General features: G+C 53.3%; 1 long non-coding RNA gene across 1 annotated transcript; it reads right to left on the bottom strand.

Moving 5' to 3' along the window:
* Positions 1 to 1855: 1855 nt before the first annotated feature.
* On the bottom strand, positions 1856 to 9082 carry LOC120367926 (uncharacterized). The gene is made up of 3 exons (XR_005582167.2): positions 8888 to 9082; positions 6170 to 6405; positions 1856 to 2573 (listed from the first exon to the last, which is right to left on the bottom strand). It is a non-coding gene; the product is annotated as an uncharacterized LOC120367926 (long non-coding RNA).
* Between the last annotated feature and the right edge of the window lie 7618 nt (positions 9083 to 16700).

A 16700-nucleotide genomic window follows, 5' to 3' on the forward strand; every position in this document is an offset into this window, starting at 1 on the left:
AGGCGGAGGCCTGGGCTTCGGCAGCGGGTGGGCAGGTGGGCGGCAGGAAGGAGAAGTGGCCGCCCAGCCCTCCCCAAACCAGTCGGACTCCTTTGCAGAGATTTCCGCAGGCGCTTTGGGAGCTGGGTAAGGGAGAGTGGGAGGCCAAGGAAAAGGAGGAGGAGGGGAGGAACCATTTAATGAGCAAGTATTATAGGGAATTTCCAGTTCATGCCCCATCAGGTTGGGCAGGAACACAGTGGGATTACTCAGGTGGCTTCCAGATACCAGCCTCTACCTCGAAGGTTCGGTGTGGCCCAGACGCCTCTAGGTCTTCATCGCTGGCTAGAAACCCAGCTAGCCAGGGTGAGAAAGTGGCGGTGAGCTACGTCCTGAGACAAAGCCTGCAACCAAAGCCGAGACTAAGCATGCAACTCCTGCATCCATCTTTGCCGAGGTGATCTTATTGCCCATTTTCCAGACAGAAAAACTGAGGCTGGGAGTTGCGGCACTGGCTGAGGTCACACAGGGGTTAGTGGGGAGTAGAAAAAGCTTAAAAGCCAAGGGCCATTTTGGAATGACTCTTTCAACGAGGGCCACCTTCTTTTGATAAACACTGATTGAGCACCTACTGTGTGCTACGCACTGTGCTCAGCTCTGCAGGTAAAAAACCCCATATATTGTACATTGCATCTTATCTACAGATGAACACAATTTTTGAGGTCAGAGATGTTTTGTGAAACTTTGTGTGTTTTCTTGCTTGTGGAAAGAAGAAGTTTGGACCAGACTAACATTTCCCAGAAGGGAATCAGGGGGACAGAATCTCTGGGATATTAATAGGAGTGACAAGGCGGAAAGCGTTCCATAATCCACTGGGTTTGGGAATTACCGAGTTAAGATTCGCCACAGGTGTTCTCAGTCTCTGATGCTCCAAAGAGCTCAGGGAGCAGCCAGGTGGTTAGGTTCTGTGAGTTCCCCTCTGGGCTATCTAAGGGAGTTTGTTCACTGTTTCCCTGACTTTATGAGTCCTGGTTGGATGCTGCCTCCTCCAAGGAGCCTTCTCTTAAGTCCCCAGAAAGACCTGAGTCCCCTCCTCCGAAGGCACCTGCCCGGAGCTCCCTTTGACCTCTGAATATTTTCCACCTTGAGTTGTAACTCTCTGTTTCCATCCCTTGATTGTGAGCTTCTCAAAGGGCAGGGCCAGCTGTGATTCACTTCTTGGTTCTGGTATAGAGAACAGAATGGGTGGATGGAGCATTTAATGGGTGCAAGGATGAGTGATGACTTGATGGGCAGTCAAATGGATGTGGATGATTTCATGGTTGAATACTGTGAATTATTGATGGAGGAATGAATAAATATATAATTAAATGAGTTAATTAATAAATAAAATGATGGATGACTTAATAGATGGCTAGATGAATAAACAGATAAAGGGATAGATCAGTAGATGGACTGGTGATTCAATGAATAATGGATGGGTGTACGGACGGACAAATGGTTGGATGGATAGATGAATGAGTGGGTGGATGGATGAGTGAGTGGACAGGTGAATGGCTAAATGGATGGATGGATGGATGGGAGGGTGGGTGGATAGGAGAATGGATGGGTAGACAAATGAATGTGTTGATGGGTAAGAGGTTGAATAATAGGCGAGATGGATGGGTAGATGGATGGAGGGATGGGAGAATGGATAGGTAAATGAGTAGATAAAGGAATGCATTGGTGGGTAGGAGGGTGGATAAGAGAATGGGTGGATGGATGGATGGATGCATAGGAGAATTGACGGGTAGATAAGTGAATGGATTGGGGGTGGGAGAGTGGATAAGAGAATAGATGGATGGGTAGGTGGATGGATGGAGGATGGATGGATAGGAGAATGGATGTGTAGATAAATTAGTGAATTGGTGGGTGAGAGGGTGGATAAGAGAATAGATGGGTGGGTGGGTGGGTGAACAGGAGAATGGGTGTGTAGATAAATGAATGGATTGGGGGGTGGGAGGGTGGATAAGAGAATAGATGGGTGGGTGGGTGGATGGATGGATGGAGGATGGATGGATGGATGGGTGGGTGGTTAGATCAATTGGTGGATGAGTAGGCGAATGGGTGGATGAATGGATAGGAAATGGGTGTACGAGTGCATGGATGGGTGGATGAGAGAATTAATGGATGGATAGGTGAGTTGGATGGATATACAGGTGAATGCAGGCTATGTCACAAGATCTGGACTGAGGTCAGAAGGCAGGGAAATTCCTCGCTGATGCAGCAGTATCAAGTTTTCGAAGTTTGAAAGTTTAGTGAAAGCTTTGAGTTGTATCTCCAGAAAATTGCATATAGACACAAAATGTTAGGAACTTCATGGCAGTGGTGGTCATGGAGCCTCAGAGCCACCTACAGACCCTAGGTGAGGAGTCCGGTGCAGTGTTATGCACTGAGTTTGACTCTCCGAGCCCTGATCTTGGAGAGGAACCCAGTCCCAGTGGAGCGAAGGCCGAGATGGAGCCAGGTAGTTTCTCAAAGGAGAAGACACTGTGTATTCAGTCATTCATTGCACAACATTGCTGTGACTTTTCTGGATGCCTGGGAGAAAATACCTGGGGGAAGATAAAGGCGCCTCTCATAAGTGACAAGTGTTTGGAGCAAGAAGTCAGATTGCATTTTTAATCTCATCTCTAATATGTACTGGCTGGGTGACCTTGGGAAACTTACTTCAGCCCTATGGGCCTTCTCTTCTTCGTGTATGAAATAGGGACAGCAATAATCCCTACCCTATTGCATTGTGAATTTGTAAACAGGTGTGTAAAACATGTAGTCCAGTGCTCAGTACATAGCAAATGCTCAACAAATAAAGAAGACATTCTCCTGCCTCAGCCTCTTGAGTAGCTGGGATTACAGTGCGTGCCACCACAGCCCAGCTAACTTTCATATTGTTAGTAGAGACAGGGTTTTTCCTTCTGACATGACTACTGTCTTGCATTGGGCCTCTGCAAGATGCTGCCGAGCCCTGAGGTATCCAAGGCATCATCTTAGCCTTTTAAAGTGTCCTCAGTCCATCAGGAAACACAGACAAGTGAGCGGAGGATTCCATTCACACAGGGTGTTGGGGCTGAGATGGGGGATCCCAAGACCTCATATTCAGGGTTGTCTGATCCTCAGCATTCATCCCTATTTTTACCTCTTTCTGGCTAAAGGCTGCAGAGACTGGAAGTCTACACACCACATTTCCCAGCCTCCTTTGCAGCAGGGTCTCTGTACACCCAGCAGGTCCTGCCAGGCAGATGCCTTCCTGTGAGTCAGGAAGTGGGGGCCGCCTTGTTTCTGCCGGGGCTCTCTTTCTGCTGGTGAGCGTGGTCATGGGCTGGATTTTCTTGGAGCAGCACTGGCGTCTGGTTACCACTCTTAGGGAGTCTAGAGGTAGGGGTGGTGGCGGTCGCTTCCTCATCTCCAGATCGCTGGTGCTGTGATGTGTTGTCGAAGTCTCTGGCTCCCCTGTGGCTTCCTGATTCCCCGCCATCCTGAGTGGCTGATAGCTCCCTGAAGGCCCAGTTCTGCTGTGTGGTGCTGGTGCTTGCTCTCCAGCCTTCCAGCAATGTTGTGAATGCTCAATTCCCTGTGTTCAATCCTTTCTGCCTAAAATGCCTGCAAGGAATGCTGTCTCTGACATCCAAAACAAACACCAAATCCAGAAGGGTTTCTGGTTCCCAGAATGACTGTAGTTTGACTCATACATGGTGGGAGGTGGGAAGCGCTGTACGACCTCAGCTGGTTCCTAAACCAGACCGAGGGGGTCAGGGAAGGCTTATGAAGCCCGTGACATGTAAACTGAGTCCTGAAGGGCATACATGGAGTAGTCAGACGAAGAGTTGACTGGGAAGAACATGCTAGGCAGAAGGAACAGCCTAAGCACGGCCAGGTGCGGTGGCTCACACTTGTAATCCCAGCACTTTGGGAGGCAGAGACAGGCAGATCACCTGAGGTCGCGAGTTTGAGACCAGCCTGGCCAACATGGCAAAAGCCCGTCTCTACTAAAAGTACAAAAATTACCTGGGCTGTGGTAGTGCGTGCCTATAATCCCAGCTACCCGAGAGGCTGAGGCAGGAGAATCTCTTGAACCCAGGAAGCGGAGGTTGCAGTGAGCCAAGATCGCTCTGCTTCTGACAGTAAACAGCATGATATAGTAGGTGTCTTTCAGGCCCCTGCGGGAGGCTGGATTTGGGGAAGAGGAAGTATCATTGCAGGGAGGTGGCAAGGAACTGCAGCCACCTGGGTGGGAGGTGATGAGACTGACCTGGCATGGCAGCCTCAGAGGAGCAGGGGGTGCATGGATGTCAGGGAGGCTGAGGACGAGACTCCCAGGCTTTGGTGACCAATTGGGTTGGACACGTGGCAGTGGGAGGTATTATAGATGATGCTCATGTTTCTGGCTTTGGACACTGATCAGTTGTGCAGCCTTCCACAGGAGGGGAGACAGGCAGAGAGGGACAGTTTGGGGGAAGTTGCTGAACTTGCTTTGGGCAAACTGATTTGGAGGATGCCTGGGGGCCATCCAGGAGGAGCCATCTGGGAAGTGTACAGACATGTGGTCAGAGGCTGAGACAACAGATTGGATGTGGACAAGCCACGACTTTGGGGAAAATGAGTGAAACAGTCATTCGACAAATAGCACAGGAGCGCCTGAGACACACTCGATCGGTTCATGTCTGAGTGCCTGGCAGTTGGCCAGGGGCCCGGCTGCTTGTTAAAAAGCCAGGAGGAAGCGCTGGAGACAAGCCTTAGAGGGTGGGCTGGGTTCTACCAGGAAGGGATGGGACGAGGGCCCAGTGGTCAAGTGTGTGAGGCTGGGTTGAAGCCCAGCGCCTGTGTGTTCATGGCAGGGACCCGGTCAGACACTCCCTCCGTGAGCCTGCTTCCTCATCTGAAAATTGGTCCTAAGGGACATGGTACTGGTGGAAGCAGGTAGCTTGGAGCATGGAGCAGGGCTTTTGGGGGACAACCAGGGGCATAAAGAGTCACCCATTTCCTGGTGTGGCAGAGCCACGGGCAATGGGGAGAAATTAGGATCTGCCTGAAAAACACATCCACAGCTGTGTCCCATGTGAGAAAGGAGACCTCGGTCCCGCCCAGGCTCCCTTTCACCCTCCCAGCCTGCTGGAGCTGGTGGGCGGGAGAGTCATCCTTGTGGAGTGGAGGAGGGGACCAGATGACAGGAACCTTCTCCACGTCCCTTGGAGCTGCTGGAGCTGGGTCCTGGCCACCGTCCCTGCTCCATTAGGCTGCAGCCAAGAGGCTGTAAGCTGGAGGCCTCAGGGGTGCAATCTGGCCCCCAAGCCTGTGTGACTTTCTTCCATCCACACAGAAATTTTTAAAAGAATGAAGCCAATATTTAAGAATCTGTGGCTCTGACATAAAAACCTGTGCTGTGACTCCCTCTGGAAAATCAGGGCATGGAGCACCTGATCATATTGAGCCCCGTTCTCTAGGGACCACCGCCAGCCAGAGCTGAGAGGTGGCTTGTCTTCAGACAAGGCATGTGCCCCAGTCCCCACCACTCCCTCTTGTCTCTCTGACACTGAAGCCAAGGAATAGCGGCTATTTATCATCTTACCCCAGCCCACTGTGCTCATTTTAAATTCCTGCCTGGTCCCCGGTGACACGGAGTTTTCTTCTTCCTCTATAACCACCAAGACTTTGGCCCGGGTTCTAGCCCTGAATCTGCTCTCTCAGGACGCCAGTCTCAGCTCCTCAGGGTCATGGTTCACCTTTCCCTTTGCCCCACAAGGCCCAGCACCACCCCTGGGGGATAAAGATGGGCTGAGACTTGGCTGGTGTTGGCGTTGGGGGGGTGGGGTGGGGGGGCCGGATGGGCCTGTGGGAGGTGGACCCACATCTGCTTCGAGATGTGTCAGCTGCGCCTGGTCACACTCTCTGCGGTTCATCCCTGAGGCATGTGGAACCAGGCGCTGTGCTCGTGGCCCGGCCAGGGTGGTGGGCGGGGCCAGGCCCGGGACATGGTGTATGTCAAGGCCACGCACAGCAGGCCTGATGTTCCAGCTGCAGACACATTGGTTGGAAAGAGGCAAGGAGGAGGTAGAGGCAGAGCTGCTTTAACAGAAAGTATCCAAAATACAGAGGCAGAAAGAGCCGACCTCACACCCTAAGTTGCTGTGTGACCTTGGGCAAGTCACCTTACCTCTCTGAGCCTCTAGCTTAAGACGGAACCAAGGACAGACCCCAGCTTACAGCCTTGTGGGCCGATTCCGTGGTACAGTGGCTGATGTGGGGCCCGAACCCCAGAGGGGCAGCCTGGAATGGAGACCAAAATCACAGACTTCAGGGCTAGACGAGCTTGCCACTTGTGAGCTGGGTGACCCTGGGCAGGTCACTTGTCCATCTGCATCCCCGAGGGAAGGACCTCGCCAAGTTATTCTGCCAAAAAAAGGAATCCATTCACTGAGCAAATATTTATTGGGCACTTCCTGTGGGTCAGGCACTGGGGACATGGCAGGACATAGGACGGCCAAAGGTCTCTGCCCCTGTGGACTTCACACTTGCAGAGACGGTGGGCAATACACGAGATAAATATGCTGCTTATTGCATTTGAGAAGATCTGTGCTAGTGAAAGAAGTGAAGCAGGGAAAGGAGATGGGATTTCAATGGGCGGGCAGGGACAGCCTTGGTGAGCAGGTGACAGCTGACAATGTTCTATAGGAGGTGAGGAGGGAGCCTGGGGGGGGAGAGTGTGTTCCAGGCAGTGGGAACGGTGCACACAGGCCCTGACCGGGGGCTGTGGTGGTTGTGTTCGGGATGCAGCAAAGAGACCCGGGTGTGGACCGAGGGAGCAAGGGAGAGAGCAGGAGGATGTGGGGTCCCAGAGGCCGTGGGGGACGGAGCCTGCGGGGTCACGTGGGCTGTCTAAGGCCTTCAGACTTTTCTCTGCAGGAGGTGGGAGTCATGGAGTGTTCTGAGCAGAGGAGGGACACGGTCTGGCTTGAGTTTTCATACATCCCTCTGGCTGCGGATGGAGAATGGACTGGAGGGGCCAGGACAGAGCAGGGCGATAGTGGGGAGGGGACCGCGATAGTCTACCCTCTGTGTAGCTAGCCTGGTCCTTCCCTGCTCTGAAGCCTTCCTGACTTCCCCTTGCCTCTGGACAAAGCCCTAACTCCTGAGCATGACATTCAAGGCCTGCTTACCTGACCCAACCTGCTCCCACCCCAGCGCCTCACTCTCCCCACCGCAGCCCAGTCAGATATTCTTCCTTCCCTGCTCCACATGCTCTCCACTTTGCCCGTGCTGTTTCCTCTGCCAGGAATGCCCTTCCTGTCCCGCTTTGCGACCCAGCTCATGTGAGGCCAAGTCGCACCCAGCTAGGAGATAGAAGAAAGCCCATTCCTGGGGAGGGCCAGGGAGGGCCAGGTCTCAGCTCCCCTCTTCCTCCTGAAATTCATCTTCCAGGGCCTCTGAAACTGAGGGCAGGCTCAGGAGCTGGGAGTGGGGCTGGCTGTAGCCCATATGACCGTGCTGTGTGACCTTGGGCAAGTCACACACCCTCTCTGGGCCTTGGCTTTTCTGCTCTGTAAAATGGGGAGGATCCTGGAGGTCTTCACGGTGGTTCTGTGCACTCAAGGCTGTGGCAAGCCATGGGGGTGACAGCATCCTGGGGAAGATATAACTGCACTTTTTTGCCCAGCCGTGCCATGCCAGCTCAGGGCAGCCCTGAGCTGATGCCAGGGGTAGCTTGTGGGAGGAATGTCCTCTGAAGCCCTGGGCATCTCCAGTTCAGTCACCTCTGAGTGACCTGAGCACCTACAGTGTGTCCAGCTTCAGCACTGTGCTTGGCCAGGGACACAGGCCAGATGGCCTGGGTTCAAATCCCAGCTTTGCTACTTCCTAGCTGGGTGATCTGGGCAAGTAATGTCACCCAGCTGGGCCTTGGTTTCTCACCTGTGACATGGGGAGAATAAGAGTGCTCTCTCTCCTCCTGGCGGGCTCAGAGAAGCTGCTGCACTCCTGTAAATACCATGCTCAGTACTCGGAGGGAGCAGCTTATCAAGGCCAGCTAGCGTTATTATGATCATCGCCGCTGTCATTTCCCGGCTCTGTGGCCTCAGGCATCAATTGCCTCCCCGTGCCTCAGTCTCCTCCTCTGTGAGATGGGGTAATTGTCCCACCTTCAAAGAGTTGCCATGAGGACTGAGCCTGACGCAGGTAAACGAGCCTGGAGCAGGGCAGGCACTCCGTGATATTGCTTGTTGGTTTGTTTGAGACAGGGTCCCACTCTGTCACCCAGGCTGCAGCGCAGTGGCACGGTCGCGGCTCACTGCAACCTCTGTCTCCCAGGTTCAAGTGATTCTCCCGCCTCGGCCTCTCAGGTAGCTGGGATTACAGGTGTGCACCACCAGGCCCGGCTACTTTTTGTATTTTTAGTAGAGACAGGTTTTCACCATCTTGGCCAGGCTGGTGGCAGACTCCTGACCTCAAGTGATCCATCTGCCTCGGCCTCCCAAAATGCTGGGATTACAGGCCTGAGCCACAGTGCCTGGCCTCACTCTGTGATTTCTTAGGCAAAACATTTCAATGGCGGCATTTATTTGATTCACTACCGTAAATCATAACCGATCTATGACTAGTTCCTATGAAATCCCTTGTTGTTCCTCTCGTCAAACAAATGCTCATTTGGTTTAATCTGACTTAACAAATTAACGAGATGAGGAAGAAAATTCCAGGCCTCGGGACATTCACTGCAGCCCAACCAGGCACCGAGAGACACATGTCCTTCTAATGAAGATCAACATGATCCTTATTTACAAGTCATTATGACTGTGCAGCTGGGTGACCTTGGGCAAGTCCCTTCCCTTCTCAGACCCTCAGTCTCTTCTTTTCTGAAATAAGTGTGAGAGCTTCCTACCTGGCCTGTCTCCCAGGATTATGGTTTGGCTCCAACACGTCACGGCTGTCGGCTGCCGATCACTAAGTCCCCGCTGGATGCAAAGTGGGGTTTGTCCTCTCCCTCCCCGTGAACACCCCGCCCCCTTCCAGGAGGGAACGCTGGGCGCTGCTCATTTTCAGGACAGGACAGTGAGGCTGGGGAGGTGGCGGAGGATGCTGCCCAGGGAAAGGAGGAAGTGGGGGGCTGGGGCTGGCTGGGCTGACGCAGCCGTGATGTCAGAGGCCGGCCACAGGCAGCCGGCCCAGTGCTAACTGTGCGCTCTCTGCTGGTCTGGCCTGGCGCCTGCCCCCTCCTCCCCCGCCACCCCCCTTAACCCCTTCCCAGCCTCCTCTTCCCAGACGGCCATCCCCCAGGCCCAGCCTTGCCCACAAGATTCCCAGATTTCACAACTGGGGCTGGCGCTGAATCATGTACAGTAAGTCCGGGGAGAGAAACTCCCGGCTGCTTGGCGTCCCCAGGACAGGACAGCTGCCAGGCCTGCCCTCTCTCCCAGGGGCCCACCAGCAGCCCGGGACCATCCGTTCTGGACCCCTGACAAGCTAGGGGGTGATGGGCGGGACATACAACCTCTCTTGGCTGTGCCAGGAATCAAGGGACTGTGCGATTTCCAGGGAACCTTCAGGCTCTGGAGGGACGGAGGCAGACCAGGGTGTTGGGGGAGGGGGTCAAAGTGGCCTTGTACTCAACTACGGCCTGCCACCAAATTGCTAGCGACCTGGAGTGGTCCCTAAGTGTAACTCTAAGGTACAGTTTCCTTATCTGGAAAGAGGGGCTGATCACAGCCCTGAGCTCGCAGGTCACTGGGAGGCCTCTGAGATGAGCCGTGTACGGAGCTCACTGCAGGAAGCGCCCAATAAATATTATTGTTATTGCTGTGACGTCGAGCTGCTCATGACACGCTTCAAAACCCTGGAGAAATCCCCCAGTTCTGTGAATGACGTCTCCCCTGAAGCACCCACCCCTCGCACTGTGATACAAATTACATCTTATCTTCTCAAAACGTCTTCAGCACATCAGCACACGTTTATTGAGCACCACTGTGTTCGTGCCTGCTGCAGGTCTTGGAGATACAGCAGTGAACACAACAGACAGACATCTAAAAGCCCTCTCTGTTTCACGGAGCCTGGATCGTGGCGGAGGAGAATCAGACATTTGAGATCATTTCAGGGAGTGAGCAGGGCTCCAAAGGAAAGAAAGCAGAAGATGGGATGGAGAGAGGCTGGGAGGTCCCCTCTGAGGGGGTGACGTTTGAACAGAAGCCCTAACAAAGAGGAGAAACCCACGTGCAAAGGCAGGGAGTGGGGCGGGTGCTCCGGGCAGAGGGAGCTGCAGGTGCTAAGGCTGGGCTGTGGGATCCCTCGTTGAAGGCTCAGCAAGGACTGGGTGGCTGGGGCAGAGGGAGTGAGTGAGGGGCAGAGGGGCAGGAGGTGAGCTTGGGGGGCGCGGGGTCAGTCCTGAAGCAGCTCCCCTCAGGCCAGCCTCTTCCTGAACGTGGCCACCTGGGGCCTGACTCGAACCTGTGCGGGCAGCCACCTGACAAGCGCCTGGCTTCTTCGCACCTGGGGGCCCAAGGCCCTGGAGCTGCCTGCTCACGGTCAACAGCCTCGTTCCCAGGAACCTCACGGAGGGAGGGCCAGGCTCCCCCAGGCCCTGCCCTGGGCACAGGCTGCTCCTGGGCCTCCCCTCCCTGCCTCTCAGCCACTCTCCACGCTTGGACATTTGGATCTCAGAGTCTCAGCGTGCCCACCTGTGAGATGGGCACCACGCTGCCTCAGGGAGGCAGTAGAAGGAGGAAGGGCGCTCTGGCCTTAGTACCCACCCCCTGAGCCCTGGAAGAGGGAACCATCTGGGGCTCACCGGGAACCAGGCTGTGTGTTCACCGCTGCACCAAGAGCTCAGAGACGTGTGTGTGCGCACATACAGAGTTGGGGGAGACGGGGTGGCCTCAAGACCCAGGAGCCACAAGAGAGGGGACAAGGGAAGGGGTGTGCCTCCAGGGACAGGGGACAGTCAGAGCCTGGTTCTGGGGTCCAAGTGGGGATGGGGGCAGGGGGAACGAGAGGCCTGCCCTCCCTCCCAGGGGCCCAGTAGAGGCCAGGGATCATTTCCTGGGTTGTTTTAAAAATCATTTATTTCTAGAAAAGTCTTCCATCATTTCCCTTCAGGTCACGGAGGCTGAGATGGCTGATGGTGTGAGTAGCTGTGGCCTGACATGTCACTTTTGGCCTCAAACTGAGGCAGCAGGGGGACGCGGTGGCCACGAGGCACAGTGTCTGGTGTATGTGTCAGAAAGAGCCACAGCGCCCTGGGGAGGGGCCGGGGTCTCAGCCGCACTGTCGTGGTCCCGACGTGTCTCCCAAAGGTCACATGGGCCATTAAGAGGTGACCGGGTCATGAGGACTCTGCGCTGATGAATGGATTCGTGTCGGTAACGCAGGAGTGGCTTCATGATGGACAGAGTGGATTTGTCATGTAAGTGAGTTCAGCCATGCCTTGCTGTCTCACATGCCGCCTCCTGCCATGCGATGCCTTTGCCACGGAACGACAGCAAGAAGGCCCTCTCCTGAGCGAGCCTCTCAGTCTTCGGCTCTCCGGCCTCCAGGACGGTTAGAAATACATCTCTGTTCTTTATAAATTACCCAGGCTGTGGTATTCTGTTATAGCAACACAAAACAGACCAAGACACCCACTGCATGGGTGAAGAAACAGGCCCGAGAGGTGGAGAGCGTTGTCCAGGTCTCCCGGCCAGAGCAGCGGCAGAGATGGGATTTGAACTCCGGGCCTGCGTGGCTTGTGATGACTCCTAGCTTCGGCCCTGCCTGGTGCTGGGGGGCTTGGGGTCAGGACGGTGGTCAGATGTTTAAGCACACTGGGCCCTATCCACCTGGAAAGAGGCTGGCCTGGAGTTGAATCAGAACCAGAAGTGACTCAGGCTGGGACCCCTCTGCACCCTCCCCCAGGCTGGGGGTAATTACCTGCCCGAGTTAATAGCGCCCACTTCCTGCCACCTTTCATCAAGGCTCCTGGAGCTGCCAGGCAGTAATTAAGCTTTACAGCACCCTCTGAAGTCAGCACCAGAGGCAGACGTGTGATGACGGGTAGGTAAACTAAGGCAGAACCCATGGCAGCCCGGGAGCCTGTTGCTCCCCCGTGACTCAGCAGCTCAATCTGTCTCTGCTTTCTTCGCTCAGGAAGCCGCCGCTGGCCCAGATGCCCCTCACCTTCCGAGCTGAGCTGCAGGCTGGGGACCTGGAAGGCCCTCACAGCATCTGCTCCCACCCTGGACTCTCACAGAAGCACAGGAACATGGGGTTGGAACTGACAAAAGGGGCTGGAATCTGGTTCTGTTCCGTCAGGCTGGGCAAGTCACTGCCCCTCTCTGGGCTTCAGTTTCCTCCTTGGTAACACAGGATGATTCTGCCTACCCCTTGGGTTTGTTGACCTGAATCTCCCTCTGATTCATCACCTTTCCTTCTCGCTGCAGCCACACTGGCCCCCTGATGGTTCCTTGAACACCACCGTCCCTTTCCCACCTCAGGGCCTTTGCACGTGCAGTGCCAGCTGCGTGGAATGCCCTTCTTCCAATCTCCCCATGGCTGACTCAGTCTCATCTTTCTTGGTTCAGATGTTACCTGGTCAACCTAGACAGCACCCCTGCTACCTCTTCACCTCTTCTTCTAGCCCTTCTGGAGGTATCTTACTATTTATCTTGTTTGTATCTTTTCAGTTCCATGAGGGTGGGAATTTTGTCTGTTTCATTCATAATGTGCTCCCAGACTCAGCACAGTGTCAGACACATACTAGGTGCTTAAGAAACAATTGCTTCCTCTATCTCTTCTCCTGCTAGCCCCAAGTTCAGCAGCTGGCTGTGTGACCCTGGGGGTTGCTTTTCACCTCTCTGGTCTCCTATTCCCCCTGGTGGACAAAGGATGGCCTGGGCATGAGTTTCTTAATTTAAGGACTCAGGTAGCAATAAAATTCCTGGGACCCCAGCCTCCGTATCTCCCCAAGCAACGGGGTAGAGAGCGAGAAGGCAGGTGAGCAAGGACCAGCCTCCGCCATGCAGACACTCTCTTTCCTGCTCCTCCGTCCGCCCCCTTTGCCCTGGGTTTGTGGACTTACTCTGGGCAGATCTCCATGACCAACCACCCCCTCCCTTGGCATGTCTGTCAGCACCCTTGGGGGAAAGAATTTGGAAAGGGGAGGGAGAAAAAGAAAGCAGGGTGCGAGGGGATGGTTCCCACACCTGTGTAAATAATTTGTCATCTTAAAATGCGCAAGTATGCTCACCTTTAATGCCTGCTTCTTGGGCGTGTTTTCCTTGGCAAGGCCCCCACGGGAGTGGAATTTCGGCCGAAGGCAGCTCAATTGTCATCTTCTAAGCATATTCCCAGGCTGGGGGCCGGGGAGGGCTCTGGCTGATGCTCCACTTCCGTCCCCAGAAGTGCTGGGACGTTCCTGGGATCTAGGGAGCAGCCTCCAGTCCTGGAAGCTGTCCCAGAATTCTGGAATGTTGGAATTGAAACGGCCTCCTGCCCATTTTCCGGAGGAGGAACATGAGACCCAGAGAGGTGAAGGGGTTGGCCTGAGGTCATACAATGTGCAGAGACGAGCCGGGAGAAGGGGGTGTGTGTGGACAGGTCAGTATCTAGCTCCCATTTTCAGGTAACAGCACCTCAACTTCCTACTGAAGAACCCCCGTCTTCCCTCTTCTCGGTCTCTGAGGCTGTGGTGCACAGAGGCCTCTGTCTCCAGCGGCGGGCATGTGACTGGGTCTTACTCTAGTGATTGGTCCAGGGGTGGGCACATGACTGAGCCTCCCCAATGAAACGTGATCCTGGGACTTCAGGGCTGCCCATGATTTGTCAAGGAGCTGCCATTTTTCATCGAGTGGCGAGTGAGCAAGTCAACACTTAGAGCAAAAAAGGGCAAAACAAAGGAAAAGCCCGCCTCAGAGGACGCAGCACAGAGCGGGACAGGCTTTGAACTCCTGGATCCCGCCGTACCTGAAACTAGGCACCTTCAACTTGCTAGTTACCTGAGCCACTGCATTTCCCAGTTTTGCCTGAAAACAGCTGGGACTGGCTGTCTGTCCCTTGCATGCAGAAGGTGCTGACTGACCCCCGCCCCATGGGAGATGAGACTCCAGGCAGAGAAAATAGTGTCTCTAGACACCCCAAAGCAAATACCCAGCGGGGCTCTCATGTAGCAAGGAGAAGGAGGAGGCCCCTGGGAGCTGCGCTGAAGAGTTAGTCGGGTGGTGAAGGTGGGAGAGGCGGGTATCTTTAGCAGAGGGGACAACCAGTGCAAAAGCTCAGAGGGGTGACTAGTTAGTGAAGATCGATGATGTGTTGAGCTCATGTTGGGTGGCAAGGGGTACAGACAAAAAGGGCCTAGTGGCCCCCAGCTCTCCTCACCTGCCCCAGCACAGTGCAGGCGTGTCTGCTTTCGGAGCCGAGCCTGGCCACCTCCGCGTCCTTCCCCCGGCAGAGCGCTGACGGCACGCTGTCTCAGACTCTCCAGCATCTCCTGGTTTGGTGACGTGCAGTGCACCTTGGAGACCACAGAAGATTATTTTATAGGGTGCGCAGACGAAGCGTAAAATCACCTCGGGTCACAAAGCGAGAGTTATTCTCTCTGCAAATTCTTTACAGTCTTTCCTTTATATCCAGGAGAGTCTCTGGGGCTAACCTGCCTCTAAGACCAAAGACTTGCCAATCTCCCTTTGTGACAGAGAGAGCAGGTCCCAGGCTCATTCATGTCTCAGGCTCTCAACTGTATCCAGCTAGACTTTTTGAAATGCTCCATAGGGCTGCAGCACACATGATGAAGTGTCCAGCTTGTCCCAGCCCTGTAATCGGCACCCCAGTGAGCAGACTGGAGATCCCCACCCCCACAGCTGCCCCCGCTCTCCTCCATCGTGTTCCCTCGAGGGACGCCACGATCCGACTCGTATCACCACGGATCAGTTACACATGTTTTTGAATTTTACATTGGATCTGTGTTCTGTTTCTATATAAGTTTGCCTTGTCTAGAATGCCACATAAGTGAAATTCTACAATGTGTCTCCTCAATTTGAGTCTGGCTTTTTTTTCCTTCTCAGCATGATGCTTTTGAGATGCATACATGCAGTTGTGTGTATCCGTAGATGGTTCCCTTTTATTGCAGAATAGTATTCCAGGGTATGGCTGTATCAGAGCTTGTTCATCCATTCACCAGCTGAGGGATACCTGGACTGATTCCAGGTTTTAGCCATTATAAATAAGGCCGCTAGGCACATTTGCAAACAGGTTGTTATGTGAACATACATTTTTGTTTCTCTTGGGTTAATTTCTAGGAGTGGAATTGCTAGGACAGGTGGCTAAGTGTATGTTTCACTTTATCAGAAACCGCTGAACTGTTTTCCAAGGTGTCTGTACCATTTTTCATCCCCACCAGCAACGTATGAAAGCGTCAGTTGCTTCCTATTCTCACCAACACTTAGTGTTGTTAGGTTTTTTTGTATGTATGTGTGTTTTACTTTTAGTCATTCGCATAGGTGATAATGGTATCTCATTGTGGTGTGAGTTTGCATTTCCCTAGTGACTGACGATCTTGAACATCTTCGTATGTGTTTCTTTGCCATCTGTATATTTTCTTTGGTGTAATATCTGTTCAAACTTTATGTCTGTTAAAAAACCCCAATTGTTTTCTTCTTAATAGATTTGGAGAGTTTGTTATATATATTCTGGACACGAGTCAACCCTTTGTCAAATATGTGATCTGCAAATATTTTCTCCTGTTCTGTGGCTTGTCTTTTTCTTCTTTCAATAGGTAGACGTTAATAACATTGTTTTGTTTTCTTTGTAAGTATTTTTCTGGTTACTTTTGATTTGTGGCATGTGTTCTTTGTTTTTTTCAGTTCTAGTGATAGCACCAAATGTTTCCTTTTAAAATAAATGTATTTAAGTGAAAAACTCAGTAAATTTGAAGAAACACATTAAATAAGGAGCAGTAGAAGTGGAGAGTAGACAGCATGGAAATTGTGAAGGCGGTTTCCAATTTGCATAACCAAAGTGTGGGCAGCTCAGATTTGTTCATCAACAGATAACAATGGAGCCCCTACCATCCACCAAGCTCTGAGCCGGGTGCTGGGGACACAGCATCCAACGAGACAGTTGTTTCTGCTCTTTTAACGATGGTTTTTCTCGAGTGAGCCTCTCTTGATCTTTCAAAAGCCGATTTGAAGGACCCTTGCTTTGTCCAGATCTTTCCTGAAATGTTTGTCACACTGTACTGCAACTTTCTATTTCTGTATCTCTTAGGCAGGCGGCTTGTCGGGCAGCCTCTGGTAGGGTTGCAGAGAGCCTGGTGCATAGGTACCTCAAAAAATAGTCTCTCACAGATTACAAACTATGACGAGATGCTGAATACCAGTTGCTGATTCAATTGGCTGAAATTAGCCAGGTCCACCCTGATGAAGGGGCCTGAAGACCCTCCCTGCTGCAGTCTGGCTGACCCCATGCAAACCAAGCTCCCTCCCCTCAGCCTCCCATACCACGTACAAAGGTACCAAGAGAAAAAGCCTCCCAGCCGATGCCTTCACCCTCTGCTATTTGCTTCCCATCCAGTGCCCATGGATGCCTCTCCTGCAAGGCTCAGTATTCACACAAATACTTAACCAGGCGTCTCTTTGCTCTGACCTGCCTCAGGACCACCACGTTCACTGTGGCCTCCTGCCACCGTTCCCCTGTTCCTGCACTCCAGCACCCGGCCAGCGTTTGCCTGTCTC

The sequence above is a fragment of the Saimiri boliviensis genome, chromosome 9, assembly GCF_048565385.1.
Source record: "Saimiri boliviensis isolate mSaiBol1 chromosome 9, mSaiBol1.pri, whole genome shotgun sequence".
NCBI classification, from domain to species: domain Eukaryota; kingdom Metazoa; phylum Chordata; class Mammalia; order Primates; family Cebidae; genus Saimiri; species Saimiri boliviensis.